The following is a 6,605-nucleotide window of genomic DNA, read 5'->3' as shown; positions in this document are numbered from 1 at the left end:
AGATACATATCAAAAATGCACAAAATACATCTGTTCTTTAGACCTCACACTTTTTTTACCTTTACATTACAGATGTTCACATGTTCGGCTGACACTACAGCTGCTACTCTGTCAGTTCAGTCTCGTGCTTTTCATTATCCTGTTCATCAGAACTATAGAGTAACCCTTCTACTCCTTATATTCAGAGATAAACATTGTAAATCATTCCTAGATGAACCTTAAACACAGGAACAAATATTGTATAGCATCTCCTGCTGCTCCTTACTCGTAACACGTAAATATCGTCAGCTCGTCTTGTTGTTCACACGTTCAGAGCTAGTTTAGAACCAATATGATAAAGGTTTTCGAAATGTTTTATGTTTACAATTTATTTTTTGTATACATGTATAACTGCGACAGTACTGGCTCTTCTTATAAGGAATAAAGAGCCACCAAAGATCAGTCAGTAATATTAACCATGATTACCACGTTCTACCTTCAATCTGAAGGTAGGTCTGACAGACGTTACTGTTTGACATAGTCAGTCCAGAACCAAGGTCCAAGCTACTGTGGGGACCAAGGAGTTGACCAAGGACCCGCAGATTGTGAGAATGAGGGAATGGTGATTAATTACAGCCTTTTGTGCACACGGCTCGATCAGATCTGGAGAACCTTCAAGAATAGTCTGAAATTGATGTGGGTCGGATAAACGTAACTTTGGTGCAATCATGTTACTGCTAGTTCTGTTGTTAACTGGTACAATCATGTTACTGCTAGTTGAGCTGTTAATGTTAATTCTTTGGTGCGGTGCGGAGCTGGTTGTAAAGGGTTTGCCGTCCTTAACTAACACGGGCACAGCGACTTTTCTTATTGCATATTGCTGTGACTGTTGAGTTTCGTGCTCGGTCATAGACTTCTCTTTAGCCTGTCTCTTGCACTTGTATCGGTGATTCTGGAACCAAATTTTAACCTGATTAGGGGTTAGACGGATCAAGTTAGCCAGGTGTTCTCGCTCTGGAGCAGAAAGGTAGTTTGCTGCTTGAAGCGACGTTCCAGTTCATACACCTGGGCTTTAGTAAACAGCACTCGTCTCGTCGTTGTGATAGAGGAAACTGGACAGCCTTGGTTTCAGATGTTGTAACCACACGGAACGTCGAAGGTCGGCATGGGGAGCCAATCAGGGGAAACTAACAGAAAGAGCAATATTTACTCTAACGAAAGAAACTTGTTTATTGGAATCTTGTTTTTCATTTCAATTGCGTAATAACTGCTCTTCTACTCAACCACAATCAAAGTTATTAATATCATGATTACTCTTCCATACAAATAGAATCAAACTTATTAAACATAATTATATGTTCTATAAAACTACAATCAAAGTTATTAATATGATGATTACTGTTTCGTACAATTACAATCAAAGTTATTAATACTATTATTGCTGTTCCATACAACTATAGAGTTATTAATATCATGATTACTGTTTCATACAACTATAAACAAAGTTATAAACTTCATAATTACTGTTCCAATTATTAAAGTCAAGTAACAGGTTTGCAATATAAAGCACGAACTAAAATATAGTAATTATATTAACATAATACAGTGTTGTTGAAAGGTTGAGTAGGCTTATGTAAGCTAAGTAAGATTTTCAGACTGTTTTGATTTTTGATTCATCTTCCAGATCGTATTTGATGTCTAATCACTGCAAAAAGAAACAAAAGAATATGGTTATGTAATTCATATAACTGTTGGCTTATTTTAATGGATACATACATAATCAAGAAAGTACTTGGGATGTTTTTGATGTTGAAAACATTGACTATTATTAAGTTAAACTAAGTTTACGATATCATATATATATATATACATATGAACCAATATAACCATTCTTTTTAAATTTAATTACTGTAACCATACTTCAGCATCCACATAAAAAATATACTTATTATATTTAAAAAAAAATATATAATAATAGTTTACCAGCGCAAACAAGAAGCAAAACTAATTTTCATGAATTTTAAGAAAAATGCAAATATTTCTTTTAGCAAAATGTTTTGTCTGTATATTTAGATATTTATATTACATAAACACAAATAGTGACTAATTATTCAAGATAAAAGTAACTGTTGCGCCTGTTATATTATATAATCCACGTTCTAGGAATTGTTAATGAGCTAAGTTTTTGAGGTTACGTAATAGCTTATTTTTTTTCATTCCCTAAATGAACAATAAATGTTAGGACAGTAAAGGTTTCAGCATGGTGAGGTAGTTAGGACGCTTGACTCAGATTATAATGTGAGGGTCGCGGTTTCAAATACCTCTCTCACCAGACTTGCTCGCATATTTAGCCATAAAACCTTAAAATATGATGGTCAATCCCTCTATTCGTAGTTAAAAGAGTAGCCATATTCAGTAATGTTTTATCTGTCGATCGTCCATCTTGCCCTCCAGGGTAGCTTCAATTTAAAGGCTATCATATCCAAAGCACACCAGTCTTCCTTTTATACCTTTCATAACCCATCTAGCTTATGAGGATGATAGTTTCTCAGCGCCATTTTTAACAGTCGGATCGGATCACATGAATGAATTGTCCAGATTGTCCCCGTAGGGAATAGCTTGAGGAAGGCCACGATTGAAAGGATATGTCATAAAAGCAACTTGTGTACCCAGGAATTATGTCATTTTTCTAGATAGAGATCCTTCTTGATTATGTTGTCTGGAAGATGTGGACTACTTTTGCATGACGTTTGTGTTTGAAGATGATCATATAGGCTACCAACCGTGACAACGATTAATACCTGATCGGACCGTGAGAACCTTACTTACAATTACTTATAACCATATACATTACACAAAATTGTGTTAAAAATGGAGTCTTGCAAATAATAAACAATTTTCGAGGGCAGGACAATATTATGCTTTCTTATAATAGTAAATTGTGTTAAAAATGGAGTCTTGCAAATAATAAACAATTTTCGAGAGCAGGACAATATTATGCTTTCAAAAAAAAATGGTTTCAAACAAAAAGACAGAACGAAATTTTAAACCATTGGTGACCACAGTACCTTAACTTTGATTTTGAATGCTGGAGAACAGTTTCTGGAAACCAAACATAAGCCTAAGATATTGAGAAATCATAGTTTTGATGCTACTGCAACGTAAAGGAACATTTTTTTCGTCTTTGAAAAATCACGTCGCCAAACCACGCCAAAGGCTGACAAAAATCTTTGTTGGACAGGAAATATCGTTTGTTTTTAGAAACTTCAAAGGATAGTTGTGATAATTTACTTATTTTTTTGTGATATAACACCTCTTGATTTTCAACAACGAATACCTTTTTCTGCTCTACAATATTCGAACAAAAGTGTGTAGTTACTAAACTGGCAAAACTAGAGGTTAACTTAGCTCGTCTTTCTGGATGTACTTCTCTCGACAGAGCACGGCATGACCAGATGGCTAAGGCACTCGACTCATAATCTGAGGGCCGCCGGCATTTAATCCTCGTCATACCAAACAGCTCGTCCTTTCAGCCGTGGGGGCGTTATACGCGACGATCAGATTCACTATTCGTTGGAAAAGAGTAGCTCAAAAGTCGGCGGTAGGCGGTGATGACTAGCTGCCTTTCCTCTAACCTTACATGCTAAATTAGGGACAGCTGGCGCAGATAGGCCTCGTGTAGCTTTGCGCGAAATTAACAATCAAACAAACAAACTTCTCTCGCTGTGTCGAAAAGAAGACCGAGATATTCTAGGTAGAAACAAAGACGACTTACCTACAACTTTTCTTAATTAAAGACAGTGGAGGCTTGTCAAAAAACTAGATTATTTTCAGTTACAACTGAACTTTGTCGTAAAATTTATACCAAATTTCAACGATTTAATACGATTACAAATAACTTGTGTCACTTCTATATTCGTGCGCCGGACTAGTCTCACGTTCAATATTTGTTTTGTACGAGTACACTTTCCATACATTCACTTTGTTTTTTTCTTTCTAGTTTGCAGACTACTATACATTTGACACTTAGATGTATTTAAGGTAAACTCACTTCCATTGCTTTCTGTCTAAGTAATTGTAACAAACTAGTGTACTCTCATGTATAGAGTTCTTTATGTTACAATCGATTTTCTAACTGCATAACCTTGTTATAGTCGGCGTTGTTATGTCCGATCATACTCTGTCTTACGTTTACAATAGCCTTGCAGCGCAGTTACTATTGCAAAATACACCTTTATGAGAATGTTATACCAAAAACGCACTACTCCTCCCTCACTGCTTTTCATAATCCATCTAACGTTGGAGAATGACCTACAGCGCTTGTTTCAAAACACTAATCGTAAAGACATTCATCGTGCTGCGTCCAACCACTTGATCGATCTGTTTTCGTTTAGAATAGCATGAATAGCTGTTTCTTTCTTCAACTGTTTGAGGTTTGACTGAAAACCTTATCTTGGTGAAGTTATACTAGATTATGTTGCGTTATATTACCTGGAATACACGGACGACATTTGCCGCTGACTTTTATGTTCGTGGATACTTACGTGTTACAAGACGCTGCAGTTTACTTAGCGCTCGTGGGTTGAGACATCTTTCAGATCTTATTCTCAACTGTCCGGTTCCTCAACTTGATTCGCATTCCTTTGTTTTCAATACTATTTATATGATGATTTTCCTAGTTTAGTAAATTTTAAATACCCAACCTGAATACATCTTTACTATCTTACAGTACGAATATTTTTCCTCGGTAAGGGCTGTTAAATGCCTTTCCTAAAAGTGATCAATTGCTGGTGGCATCAAACCACGTAGGAAACGCCAAATAAGGTCAAAGTAGTTCTGATTCGCTACCGTCGATCATCACTGCATTTATACAGGCTGTGGTTTCTATACCATACAAAGATAAAAAGCCAGGGAACTTATGAAATGTACTTAAAGATGCAAATTATTTCAATGTTCTTCATGCAGTTCTGAAAAGTAGTTCTGATTCGCTACCGTCGATCATCACTGCATTTATACAGGCTGTGGTTTCTATACTGCATGAAGAACATTGAAATAACTTGCAACTTTAAGTACATTTCATTAGTTCTCTCATGCTTTATCTATGTATGTTATAGAAACTCACAACCTACCCTAAAGAGTTATATCTAAATAATTAATTTTAAAAATTATAATATTCATACTATATAGCTCATAAACTAAATACCTTCAACCAATAAAAATAAGACACTCCTAATTCTATGATCACATGTGATTTATTTTATACATGTACATCAAAGGAAGTGATACATAATTATAAAACAATCGGCTTGGTGACTACTATAAATAACGAAAAAGGTTTGAGGAACTATGGTTATCCCTTTCGGTAAAATAACCTGTATATCTTATGTTTGTTTGTTTTGAATTTCGCGCAAAGCTACTTGAGGGCTATTTGCGCTAGCCGTCCCTAATTTAGCAGTACAAGACTAAATAGAAGGTAGCTAGTCATCACCACCTACCGCCAACTCTTGGGCTACTCTTTACCAAAGAATAGTGGGATTGACCGTACATTATAACACCCCCACGGCTGAAAGGGCGAGCATTTGGTTTTGAGGTCCCTTTTAGATCAAACCCAACAGAAACGGTAAGACCTAGTGAACTGGTTTATGTTAACTGTAGATGTAGTTTATGTACATGCAATCCCGAATTACAATCTGATTACTGAATTCCTTACCGATACCCATTTATTTACGTACTATTGGATACATATTTTGGGTTTTCGCCACATAATGTGAGAACAGTGGGTTGACATGAATTTTAAAGAATGACTATCAGTATGGAATTACGGTTTAAATTATAACTTTTTAAGAGAAATTAAACTAAAGACTTAATTTATCAGAGAACATGAATCTTTGATGCTTGGGTGTATTTTTTTGTTTACTTTTTCACTATACGCATTTGAAAATGATGCTACATTTAAGATTAAAAATACAATGTGAATCACTGACACTCACTTGCGAAGCGTGGGTCAGGGGACGGTCCATACCACCCTACTGCGTTCTGACGAACATTGTCGCCGTAGTGTGAAAGTTCAGCATCGTTGCAATACTGACTGGCGAAAGAGTTCGGAATGGGCCAGTTGAGGTACCATGTAGGGGTTAATAGCAGGCTCGTTCATATTTCCTTCGTTGTGAAGGTTGCAGTAGGCGATTGATGCTGTAGTGACTAGTGGTGTAGGAGATTCGTTCGCATCGATAGTGGTAACGATAACGGTTCTTTTGTAACTTTCATCGAATGGATTCAGAATATCAGTCACGAAAAACGGAGTGGAGAGTTTAGGGCTCAATGGCATGGCTTATACACTGAAAACATCACGTGTCAAAGCCTCATATGAAGCTCACAGAGAAATGGGGAGGAAACCAGTGATTTTCCGTTCCCGGCCTGCCTTTGATGTCCAGGATCTTCCGTGGACTTGTGCATTAGGAGCACGGATGAATGCCCATGGATTGAGTTTTCAGGAAAACAATAGCAACAAAGAAGAAAGGGCAGCCCACTGTCGCTGCTATCGTACTATTCAATCCATTGCTTGTGTGACTGAGTAGTAAAACGTTCTTCTTTGATTATACGCATGCGCTGTTTCGTACCCAGAA

General features: G+C 36.6%; 1 pseudogene; it reads right to left on the bottom strand.

The window, feature by feature from the left end:
- Positions 1 to 520: 520 nt before the first annotated feature.
- Positions 521 to 6,346, bottom strand: LOC143232512 (thyroid transcription factor 1-like; annotated as a pseudogene).
- Between the last annotated feature and the right edge of the window lie 259 nt (positions 6,347 to 6,605).

The sequence above is a fragment of the Tachypleus tridentatus genome, chromosome 1 (genome assembly GCF_004210375.1).
Source record: "Tachypleus tridentatus isolate NWPU-2018 chromosome 1, ASM421037v1, whole genome shotgun sequence".
NCBI lineage: Eukaryota > Metazoa > Arthropoda > Merostomata > Xiphosura > Limulidae > Tachypleus > Tachypleus tridentatus.
The sequence above is the reverse complement of the archived record's forward strand: the minus strand, read 5'-3'. Positions and strand labels throughout refer to the sequence as shown.